Below are 12386 nucleotides of genomic sequence, written 5' to 3' on the forward strand. Positions count from 1 at the left end.
GTGTGAGATTCCCAGCTGGATCCCCAGTACCACACAAAAAAGCATCAAGCTATAGGAAACGTCCCTTTCAACTTTCCTGTTATGATGGAAGCAAATTGGTACCAGTGAGCCAGATTTTATTTGAAAATTTATCTGTAGATGTACACTGGAGGCAAAGGTTTTAGTATACATCTTAAAGCATGCATCGACTTATTTTTCAGAAGTGATGTGCATACATGTAAGTATGTGAATTGTGTCACTTAAAATCCCATGTTCCTCTTGGTTAATTGCTTTAGCGTATACGTACACATTTCTCCTAACTGCGTATGGTCCCAAGTTTCTCTATATAGTCCTAATTGTCCTAGAGTTCACTACATAGACCAGGCTGGCCTCAAACTTACCAAGATTTTCCTGCTTTGACTTCCTGAGTGCTGAAATTAAAGGGGTGAGCCACCATATCTGGCCCATTTTATTTTATGTGTATGGGTGTTTTGCCTGCATGTATATGTATGTTCCATGTGCCTGTCTGGTGTCAAACAAGGTCAGAAGAGGGCATTGAATGCCCTGGACCTGGAGTTACTGGGAATTTAGCAAGTACTGACTATCTCTCCCTTTTGTGTTTTTGGGACAGTGTCTTGTTATGTAGCCCAGGCTAGCCTCTAACTTAGAGCAGTTCTCCTCCCTCTGTCTCTTAAGTTCTGAGGCTACAGGCATGTGCCCCTCCTCTTCTCCCTGTTGTCCTTTTCTCGAGAGCTCCATTTTCACACTCTTTCCCTGACAGGTCAGATGGCCTCCAGTACCTCCAGATATGCATCAAGGCATATTCCTTTTTTGTTTCCTGGTTTGGCTTTTCTGTGTAGCCCCAGCTGTCTTGGAACTTGCTCTGTAGACCACACTTGTTTTATGAGGTGCTTGTTTGTTCCTGGCTGCTCAGACCCAAAATAATCACACAGAAACCATATTATTTGCAATACTGTTTGGCCAAGCTTAAGCATATTTCTGGCTAACTCATGTCTTAAATTAACCCATCTCCATTAATCTGTGTATCATCACAAGGCTGTGGCTTACCAGGTAAAGTTCCAGCGTGTGACTCCCACAAGGCTACATGGCTTCTCACTGACTCTGCCTTCTTTCTCCCAGCATTCAGTTAATTTTCCCTGCCTACCTCTATTCTGCCCTGCACAGGCCCAAGATAGTCCTTTACTAACCAATGGTATCCACATACAGAATAGAATCCCACATCACAGACTGGCCTTGAATTCAGAGACACACCTGCCTCTGCCTCCCCAGTGCTAGGATTAAAAGTGTGTGCCACTATGCCTGGCTTTTTGTTTTATTTTAAACAAATCCTAGAAAATCATATATTATCTTTGATGAAAAGAGGACAGTGTTGAAGTTTGTAAAAATCAATAACAGAATCAACTCTTGTAACATTGCTGAATTTTGTGACACATTTATTGTTATGCATTATTGTAAAGACTACCACAGTGTAAAAAATAAAATCAGTACTCAAAGCCAATTGCAGCAGTTTATATCTTATAATAAAAATGGAACTGAGAATCCTAGTAAAGGCTATCTTTTATTGCACTAGATTGTTGTAAATACTCTGAATGATAAAAGTAAAGTTGCAATTATAATCTATTTTCAGTTTCTGTGTTTTAACTCATTACTCATACCATTCAACAAAACACAATTTATAAAAACATATCCATTTATTTGCAAGCACCTTCTAAATAATATAATGCTGTCTTGCTAATTTGATAACTAAATACCATTATTTGTTTGTAAAAGACCAACTAAGTAGGTAGAATTTTACTCTGTTAAAAATGCACACACACATACCTTACTAGTTTGAGTGAGCAACAAAAAAAATTTTATTGCATCAGAATTGGTAAAATTCTTTAGAGATCATCTGTTCAAGCAGTCTTAACAGGGAGCTGTGACTCTGCAGGATATCAATAAGATGGCCATGTGGGTGGTCTGTGTCACCCTTAAAATGCTTATAAAATGTTATGGTAATGTGTACTGGTGACCAAGGAGGTGAGAAGTGTAACTTTCTTCTGGAATGAGAACCTGTAATTTCTAGAAGATTAAGAAACCAATATCCTGTAATGGATGAGGACAATTTATTGAAAGACTTGGAGGTCCTGTTGGATGGTCCTGGTCCAGTGTGTGAGGAGATGGCACAGCTTCAGTGGTTTATGAGGCCTTTAAAGACAATAATTTATCATACAAACAAACCAGAGAAAGAAGCCATGGAGCTTCCAATACTCTCATCTCCTTGTAAGTAAGTATCCACGTGTCCTCATAAGACATGAGGTAACAAATTAGTGTTGTTTTCTTCTATGACACAATTGCCTACTAGCATGGAGGATCAGAACTCCTGGAAAGGAGAGATAAGTAAAGGAAGTGTTGAAGGAAGGGGCCGCTTGTTGGTTCCCGGCTGCCTGGCTAGCTTAGACCCAAAATAATCACACAGAAACTGTATTACTTAAATCACTGCTTGGCCCATTAGTTTTAGCTTCTTATTGGCTAACTCTTACATCTTAATTTAACCCATTTCTATTAATCTGGGTATCACCACATGGCTGTGGCTTACCAGCTAAGTTTTGTCATGCCTGACTCTGACAGCGGCTCCATGGCTTCTTACTAACTCCACCATTCTTCCTCCCAGCATTCAGCATAGCTTTCCTGCCTATCTAAATTCTTCCTTGCTATAGGTCCAAAGCAGTTTATTCATTAATGGTAATCACAGCACACATAGGAGACTCCCACATCAAGGAAAGAAGAGTAAGTGGTCAAAGATGGAGAGAACTGTAGACAATTGAAGAGAAACAGAAAATTCAACCAACACTTGCGTGGGAAGTAGGGCGGTTTGAATGAGACGAGTCCCCCATAGACTCATGTATTTGAACACCTGGTTCTCGGTTGGTGGCTCTCTTTGGGGAGGTGAAGGAACCTGTCAGAGATATGGCCTTGCTCAAAGAAGGAGAGGGGAAGGCTTTGAAACTCTATAGCCTTTCCCCACCTCTACTTTTCACTTGGCTTTATACACGCAGTTGAAGACATATCTCTCAGTCTCTTGTTCCAGCTAACTGCTGTTTTTATTCCTCCACAATTAGACTCTGCCTCTGGGACAATAATCCAAAGTAAACTCTTCCATAAGTCACTTTTAGTCATGGCATTTTATCACAGCAACAAAAAGTAGCTAAGAAAGGAAGATAGTGGCAGGTTGGGCTTTTCACAGGACTTTCAGGGAATGAACAGAATAGATGTGATTAGTCACAAAATAAAAACAAAAACAAAAAAAGTCAACCTGAAAATGAAGCTGGAGAGATGATTCTATAGTCAAGAGCATGCACTGCTGATCTATCTGAAGAATTGAGTTCAGTTCTCAGTACCTATGTCCATGTGGCTTTGTAACTCTATATCCATAGCATGTAAAACCTTCTTCTAGATTCCATGGACACTTGCACTTATGCATGTGTGTGTGTGCACGCATACACAAGACTTACAAAATAAATAAACATTTTTTCAAGTGCCTGGGAAGACAGAAGTCAAGCAAGTAACATTCAATGTTACTCTACTAAGATCAACCCACCATGAGCTATTTCTTCATTTTAGGCTCTAAATGAACGCAACAGCCATCAGTAAACTCAGTCAGGACAATATTTCCTTTGACCTAGCAAGTCATGATTGCTGAATTTTATTCTTTCCTGATTCTGCCTCCAAGGGCTCCCACCCGTAGCTTGAGATTAGTTGCAATCATTACACATATACATGTATCGCATATGTATAGAAATCGTCAAGTGCTACAAATTAGCATGTAGTTGTCAAATCTTTACTAACATTCACCAACCACTGCCTAGGAGTGGAGCAGGTATTGGAAATGTGTGACGCCTTAAACAGGCTTCATCATGGGGGAAGCATTCAAGAGACTAGAAAGAAGTGAAACAATCAGTCATGCAGGTATATGAAGAAAGAATAGTCTTATTGCAGGAAATAGCAATGCAAGGCTCCCATGAAGGATGTCCTTGGTGTTCAAGGACAGCAAAGGAGGCCAGTATAGCTAGAGGGAAGGAAGGAAAGAGGGGGAATGAAGAAATGGAAGCTGGTAGGTGTAGCAGATGAGGTGAGAGACAGATAACCAGAGGGAGGCAGATTATGAAGGACCTTTGAGGTGAAGATCAGATTAATCTTTAAGAAAAAAAGAAGAGCCACTGAAGAAAACACAGAATAAAGTGACATTACTGGGATTTGGATTTTTGTCTTTTACGGTGACATGAACTACAGAACTAGGTGTGACATGTTCTAGTTTTGTTTCTGTGACAGGCAAATCCCACTTCTGGTACCAATTTTTGCTCTAGTTTCCCTTCCATTGCTATGACAAATGCCATGATCAAAAGCAATTTGGAGGAGGAAAGGATTTATCTGGCTCCCACTTTCAGTACTTGTTCTCTTATTTGAGTGACGTCAAGAACTCAGGGCAGAGACTTGAAAGAGAGACCCTGGAAGAACATTACTTGGTGGCTTATTGACTCACAGAATCTTGCTTAGTTTTCCCATACAGCCCAGACCTCACGTCTAGGAACAGTACTGCTCACAGTGGGCTGGACCCTTGTATGGCAATTATAATTAAGACTAATTTTATTTTATTTTATTGGTTTTTCGAAACAGGGTTTCTCTGTGGCTTTGGAGCCTGTCCTGGAACTAGCTCTGTAGACCAGGCTGGTCTCGAACTCACAGAGATCCGCCTGCCTCTGCCTCCCAAGTGCTGGGATTACAGGCGTGCGCCACCACCTCCCAGCTTAAGACTAATTTTAAAATACTTATTTTTAAGTTTAGGTGAATAGAGATGTTATTAACTAGTGATCTGCAACTAAGTCCTCTCTGTAGGTAGAAACAAAAGCCACCTGTGAGGTAGAATTCAGGAAAGTTCTTGTAACATGAGGTGCTGGCTTGTTGTTGGGGGTCCTGTCCTGCCCAGTACCCCACAACTGTTAAGCCCCAGAGAAAATCACACATAGATCTCTATAAGTTAGAAACTGATTGGCCCATTAGCTCTAGCCTCACACTGGCTAACTCTCACATCTTGATTAACCCATTTTTCAGATCTATGTTAGCCATGTGGCTCAGTACCTTTTTTCAGTGGGGCAGATCACATCCTGCTGCTTTGGTGGTCTGGACAGGAGTGGGAGGAGTCAACTTCCTCCTTCCCAGAATTCTCCTGTTCTCATTACATCATTTCTACTCCTGTCTGGTTTTCCCACTTGGCCAGTCAGCGTTTATTTGAAACATGATTGACAGAATACAGACAATTCTCCTGCACCAAGTTCTCACCTATCTTTTCAGATGCTCATTGAGCCAGGCGGTGGTGGCACATGCCTTTTATCCCCCAGCACTTTAATTCCAGCCCAGCAGAGGCAGGCGGACCTCTGTGAGTTCAAGGCCAGCCTGGTCTAGAAGAGCTAGTTCCAGGACATGCACCAAAGTTACAGAGAAACCCTGTCTCAAAAAAAAAAATGCTCACTGAAATGTCAGGCCAACTAATCTTGCTAATTCCTCAATCAAGGCTTTCTTCTTTTCTATTTTTTTCCTTTATTATTTTTCCTGTTTTTTCTAGGCTGATGATTAAAGCAAACTAGGACACAATAAGAATGATATTATGGATACAAATATATTAGAATCATTATCTGTAAGCAGCTTTAGTTCAAAAGAAGAAAGGCTTTTCTGATCAAGATTTTATAATCTCCAGGGAATTATCAAGCTACTTGTACCTTGAAATAATCAGACCAAAGCCCAATGGTCGCTCATGTGGAAGGAGATTTTATGGAGATGCTTGACTGATTGACAATATTCTATAATGGCCTTGTGAGCTTGACTACACAAGAAAATATTCCTGTCATAACTTGATAGCTAAATTAAGGCTAAAGGTGCAAAAAGAACTGGGTTCATGAACTCTGTATTTTTACTTAGTGTGTATTCACTGTACAATACAATGGGTTTCATCTTGATATTTTTATGCATGTATATCACATACCTTGATCATTTTCTCTCTTCCCCATAGCTACTAGTCCCTCTCTCTTCCAAGTAGTCTCCCTGGTATTTTCATATCTTGAAAAAAAATCTATATTCCACATGTGAGTGAAAACATGCAATGTTTGTCTAAGCCTGGCTTATTTTTCTTAGCATCAGGACCTCCAGTTCTACCCATTCTCCTGAAAATGTCATGATTTTATTCTACTTTATAGATAAATAAAGCTCTATTATATATTATATGCAATATACTCTCTCACACACACACACACCATTATATATTATATGCAATATATACTCTCTCTCTCTCTCTCTCTCTCTCTCTCTCACACACACACACACACACACACACACACACACCACATCACATCATGTTTTCATTATCCATGTATCTGTTGATGGGCATCTAGGTAGATTCCATAACTATTGTGAATACAGAAATAAACGTGTGTACAGATATTTCTGCTGTATATTGAATTAGATTCCATCAGGAAAATACACAGGAGTGATATAGCTGGCTTCATTTTTAGGCAAAAATATTAATGATTTTTTTCACCCCTGAGAAAATGTTAATGTTTGGGAAAGTGAGGCTGTCGCTCTCCGTGGTGCTGAAACAGGATACTGTTTCCCCTAACTTAATGACTTTATTCTTTAAAGAGCTGAGGCTACCAGGCTCACGTTTATTCATGTGAATAAATGCTGTGTGAGAGAAGAGCTTAAAAACCAAAGAATGTACCAAAAAGATGTTTTAAAATTCAGAATCTTAAAATTGGAAAGAATTTCAGGGTGCATCTGGCATTAATCCCTTAATTCTGCTACTGAGGAGACAGATGCAGAGAGCAAACTCATTTGTCCTATGTAACAGATGCCACCAGTCAGGACTTCCCATCTTTGTGTAGAACAGAGGCTCATTATGACTTCTGTGTCTCTGTAGATGGCTTCCACCGTTTCTCAATATGACATTGCTTCTAACTGGTCTGCCATGATTTCTGAAGGCTAGAGTTTGAGGGTTTGGGTTTTGAGATATGTAAAAACATTACTCACTATTTATGTGGCTGATTGTGCTCGGTGTGACTATGGAATCCGTCTTTCAGTGACAGCTAGTGACATTGCAGAACAGGAAGCACCCAGGAACTCATCCTGTAGAGGTTCAGTGAAGCAAAGGTTCATCAACTGATTAGTCATCTGGCTAGTTTTGCAAAGGGAAAAGAAGACAAGAATTTGCTGACATGGTCCTCATGCTGGCAAACATTGGGGAGGGTTTTTGTTTGCTTGTTTTTGTTTTTTTGGGTTTTGTTTTGGTTTAGTTTGGTTTTGGCCTGGTATCATTTAGGTAAAAAGGACATGCCTAAGAGATAAGATTTACATATGTGAGGAAGCTACTTTAAATCTTCATTTTAATTTTTATAAAATCCTAACTATGTGTATGTATATTTTTAACACAAAGCACACACAGCCATTAATAACTCATGAATTACAGCTGAGATAGTGGAGATTAGGGAAGTTCCTTCCTGCCCTTCCAGAGGCTCACTGAAACCTCAGGGCTCAGATGCAGGCAACTCAGCTGTCCCAAGAGGCAACATCATTCAGCCTCAGGGCCCCAGAGCAAAGAGCAGGTGCAGGCCATTGGCCTGCTCTTGAGAGGTTAGCAAGAGTTACCTTGAGACCCACACTGGGAATGAAAGCCAGAAAAAAAGGACTTTCTTGGATGTTTCAGAAGCCAGTGCTAAAGATGGAGACTCAAGCCAAACAGAAAGACTATCCTCAGGGACACCAGTCCCTCTTTCTTGCCTGTACGCATGACACTTCAGACCCAGAGAAGCTGAGGGTGCCTCCAGTCCTGCCTTGGCATCCTCTCTGATGGAACCATTCGAGCATTGCTGGAAGCCTCTGCCATGGCTACTCTTTCTCCCACACTAGACGATCATCCTTCTATCTATCTGTCTATCTATCTATCTATCTATCTATCTATCTATCTATCTATCTATCATCTATTATTTATCTATCATCTATCTATCTATTAGTGATCTATTTATGCATTATCTATCTGTCTGTCTGTCTACATATGCATCATCTAACAATCACCTATCATCTCTCTGTGTGTCTATCTATTCTCAATTACCTTTTCCACTTAATTTAATGTATCATCTCCTCACAGTTATAAGAATACACCTTCTTGCAAACTTTTTTTCCCCAAAAAATGAAGTGTACTGACAAAGACTGGAGCCTCCATTTCTCATTGTGTACTGAGAATCTAGGAGCCCAGGTTTGCCCTCCAAAATGCCTGGAACAAGGAAATTGCTGGGTCAGAATGCCGCTGCAGAACGGGACCCTCCACCCTCATCCGCCCCGCAGAGCTCAGATTTCCTGAGCCCAGGAGACACCAGGGAAGTTTAAGGAGACTAAATAAATGATTGAGGGAGGAGTAGGAAAGGTTCCTGAAGGGTTGAGCCCAGTTCCAGAAAGGCCCTCAGGAGGCCGTAAGGCAGCACCAGATCCCGCACCGCAGGCTGAAGCCAGTTTAATTGCTGGTAATTAAGGCCGGATCTATAGTTTCTGGGCATGCCCAGTGGGGGAGGGGCTGCGTTTCTGGCCTCCGGTGAGCTGCAGAGACGCAATCAGTGTTCCACCAAGCTTGCAGCTCCGAAGCTCATGGCAGAGCCTGTTGCTGGGCGGTTTTCAGCATGAGGGGGTCTTCCTCAAGCTGCTTTTTGAGGATAGAAACTTCTCTTTTCAAAGGAAATCAAGATAGAGTAGAAATAGTTAATCCTTAGGGAGCCGTTGACTAGAGGTCTGGCATTGTGTTAAGCAGGCTTAATTCTCTAAAGATGACGGTGGGTGGATTTTTAATTGATGATGGCAAGATTAGATAATTCACTCAAGATCCACAGTTGGCACAGAATTAAAATCTAATTAATTGGATTCCAGAATCCCGGCCGTTAGACAAGGTGGCGGCCTTCAGCAGGGACTGCAAACTGGTAACCTTGTAAGTCTTCAAGGTGTATGGCTCCCATGTTCTCTTTCTTTCTTTTTTTTTTTTCTTTTCTTTTTTTGACTGGCCCTAAATTGTTTATCAGGAATAAATTTTTACAAACATTACTTACACCTGACGTTGGTGGCAATGGCTTAAGAGAGTATCACACAATCTCCACGCAGCAGGGCGAGAATCCCAGCCATGTGATGGACCTTGTGGTCCTTGCCCATGCTTCTTGCTGCCTGCCGGTGTCAATCCACACATCTACCTGTGCTTGTCCACTGGTTTGCTGATCCCCTGGGTGTCAGGGTTCCTACCGAGAGCTTTGAGGAATGGCCCAATGAGGATAGCCTCAAAGACTTTACATGAAGAAGCTTCACTTACCCAGCAAGAAGCCCCATTGTGGGGTCCAGCTCTCTCATCAGCAACAGATTGAAAAGTCCCAGCAAACTAACTGGTTAACACACGGGCTTGCCTTTAGGAACTGGGGGTTTGCAGCCACCGTGGCAGACACGAATCCTGTATATGACATAACCTGGCTAAGTCACTGTACCCCAGCCAAGTGCTTGATTCAGCCTGTTAGGGTGGGGACTGCAGAGAGCTGGTTGCATTGCTTATAGCTGAGCCTCAGAAAGAAGTGCATCACTGTAGACAGCCTAGGTCCAGGATGTGTTCCTTGCGCCCATCTCTGCTCACCTGACAGCTGCCCTAGATGGAAAGAAAGAAGCATTTCGTGGCCACAGTCCTTTCATGGTTTTACTTATATCACTTTTAAATATGGAAAGGGCCAATGAAAATTCAGATTTCTGATTTTCTTGAGGGGAGGAAAAAAAAAAGAAAACTGCTGATACAGTCATGGCAGCAATGAACTGGGTTTGAGTAGCCATTGCCGTTTTAGTGGAGGGGGCCTCTAGCTTTTCCTGTTCTACTGCTCCCTGAATCCTAGCCCATTCCTGGCCCTCCTTGGTGCTGAGACTGTGACAGTTTCCTATAAAGCACAGTATAACAGAGAATAAGGAAGACTTAGGATAAAGAGGTGAGGCCGGTAAAGCTCAGATATACCAGCAGCAGGGATGCTTGCACTCGTTCATTCAAAGAGGAAAAGCTCATGGCTGAGTCCAGTTTATCCCCAGTCTCATTTTGAAGCTCATAGATAAGCAAGCCGAGACGAGCTGGCTCAGGGTGGGATGAGAGTCACAGAAATCCCAGGATGCATTGCGGCCCCAGACCGAGTGTCTCTTCTAGCCTGCTTTTAAGAGATTGCTTTTCATAAAACTTGGCCATAAGCTCTGCTGTCTCATGCCCGCCTGCCCGTCCAGCTGGACAGAATCCGTGAGCTAAAAGCTTGCCTCTTCCAGAGAAGAAGGACAGTTGGCTGCCTGCAGCTGGCCAACCTCACCAGCCTGCTCTCTTTGGGGTAACCAAGTGGGAAAGTCCACCTGCCTTTTAAGTGTCTCGCCGTGTCTGTCTGCTTCTAGTACCTGCAGGGTTCAGGTTCCCATCTCTCCATCCACAACCCATTAAAAGGCTCTGGAGACTTGGTGGGGAGAAGAATCACTCAAAGGCAAGGACTATCATGAAGTGGGGGATGCCGAGGTGCAGTTTGTGACATATATCAAGGAAGCAAGAATGACCCCGTAAGTGATGGAGGAAGGTCATTGGTTAAAAAATAAAGAAACTGCTTGGCCCTCATAGGTTAAAACATAGGTGGGAGGAGTAAACAGAACAGAATGCTGAGAGGAAGAGGAAGTGAGGTAAGATGCCTCAGACAGAGGCCATGCTCCCCTCTCCCAGACAGATGCGATCGATGAAGCTCCGACCCAGGATGGACGTAGGCTAGAATCTTCTGGGTAAGTGCACCTAGGGGTGCTACACACATTATTAGAAATGGGATCGTCCAGGTGCGAGAATTAGCCTAGAAGAGGCTAGATATAATGGGCCAAGCAGTGTTTAAAAGAATACAGTGTCTGTGTAATTATTTCGGAGCATAAACTAGCAGGCAGCCAGGGTGCTGGGGATGCAGCCCCACCGCTCCTATTACAACATGTAAGTACTGCCTAAGAGGCAAAAGGTCAAGTGCACTCCTCCCCCCACCTCCACCTCACCAAGCTTCTCCAGACTCCAGAGAGCTTTGTCTTATAATACAGCCTTCTACACGTTGGAGGGACAATGAAACCTGGGCTATCGACACTGTAGGTAACTAGGTTACCTGAGGGCAGCCAGCTTGTTCACGCTTTGGTCAGCTGCAAGAGCCTAGCCTGCTGCGTGAAGGCTCCCTTTTCCCAGATTAGTTCTTCAAGACTCTCTCTCTACAGACTAGCTCAAAGATGGCTGCATTTTCTCCCAGCTGCACCTCAAAGCTTCTGGGAGAACGAGCAGGGATAATGTAGTAGAACTGCCTGAATGTGACATCGCTCCCTTGTGTTGAATGCTTGCTTCCCAGATAGTGACACTACTTTGGGGAGCTTCTGGAAACTTCAGAAGGTGGGACTTAGCTAGAGGAAATAGGTCACTAGGGGCAGGGCCTTCAGGAATATCTCGTCCCTGGCTTCAACCCATCCAGAGGGGAACAGCCCCTCTGACATCCAATACCATCGCCATGATGTTCTGTTTGGGTGTACGGGGCCAAGAGACCTGTTCTGAACCCTCTGAGACTGAGTCATTCCAGCTTGTATGAAGTGGTTATCTTGTGGTTTTTGTTTGCATTTCCGTAAAAGCTAAAGTTGAACATCTCTTAGTGAACTTACCATGCTTTTATATCTTCTTTGGAGACTCAAAATCGTGTTATTTATCTTTAGAATTGAGATTTGAAAGTTTCTTAATATAGTCTACATGTAAGTTTACTTTTTTCGATCTATTTTTATTTTATGTACATTGGTGTTTTGCCATGTGTGTCAGGTCCCCTGGACCTGGAGTTACAGACAATTGTGAGCTGCCATGTGGGTGCTGGGAATCGAACCCAGGTACTCTGGAAAATCAGTCAGTGCTCTTAACCACTGAGCCATCTTTCCAGCCCTATATGTAAGTTTCTCAACTTATAACTGATTATACTTCAACACCGAAGTATTATATGTTCTAAACTATGTTCATGAACTTTTAAGTATTGACAGAAGTTTTCAAGCTAATTTCCTATTTGAGAATGCATTACTATTATACTGAGAATGCATTATTATTATATTGAGAATGCATTATGATTTGAATATGAAGTTCCTCCCCTCAGGATCCTGTCTTGGGGAGGAACTGGAAACTTCAGGCAGTATGTCACTGGGGATAGATTGCTGAGACAATATTGTCCCTGGTTGCATCCTGTGTGCTGTGAGGTCAGGAGTTCATTTGCTACATGCTTGTTCCATCAAGATGCCAAGTCACTGCGGACAGAATCCTCTGAAACTGTGAG

General features: G+C 42.5%; 1 long non-coding RNA gene across 3 annotated transcripts in view; it reads right to left on the bottom strand.

The window, feature by feature from the left end:
* Positions 1 to 12386, bottom strand: part of LOC126508533 (uncharacterized) — a 104629-nt gene that overhangs the window by 57077 nt on the left and 35166 nt on the right. For all 3 annotated transcript variants that reach the window (XR_007593864.1, XR_007593861.1, XR_007593863.1), the window contains exon 3: positions 7060 to 7155. This is a non-coding gene — a long non-coding RNA (uncharacterized lncRNA). The remainder of the gene's footprint in view (positions 1 to 7059; positions 7156 to 12386) is intronic.

Source organism: Alexandromys fortis, unplaced genomic scaffold (assembly GCF_014885135.2).
Source record: "Alexandromys fortis isolate MF-2015 unplaced genomic scaffold, M_Fortis_MF-2015_v1.1 scaffold_79, whole genome shotgun sequence".
Lineage (NCBI taxonomy): Eukaryota > Metazoa > Chordata > Mammalia > Rodentia > Cricetidae > Alexandromys > Alexandromys fortis.